Source organism: Penaeus monodon, chromosome 22 (genome assembly GCF_015228065.2).
Source record: "Penaeus monodon isolate SGIC_2016 chromosome 22, NSTDA_Pmon_1, whole genome shotgun sequence".
Taxonomy (NCBI): domain Eukaryota; kingdom Metazoa; phylum Arthropoda; class Malacostraca; order Decapoda; family Penaeidae; genus Penaeus; species Penaeus monodon.
The window spans coordinates 42167462-42167751 of NC_051407.1; positions in this window are offsets into that span (position 1 = coordinate 42167462).

The following is a 290-nucleotide window of genomic DNA, read 5'->3' on the forward strand; positions in this document are numbered from 1 at the left end:
CTAAAAGTCTAATATTTACAGTACCAAGAGGTAAATTTTAACTATTTATTACATATATGAAGAAATCTGCTTCTATCAATATGCAGTTTTTGTCGAGAAACATTCTTTAATCTGCTCTTGAGTTGACAGTGCAAACTCTGTAGGTGGCGCAGCTGTCGGTGGAAGCCGGGGAGCCTCTGAAAGTCAGTTTGGTAGGCCTGTATACACTCTCACGCTCCAATTTTCTACCAGTAAGTATCGTGTATTTTACTTTGCAAAAAAGCGGTACTACAAAACAAACGGTGTGCGAC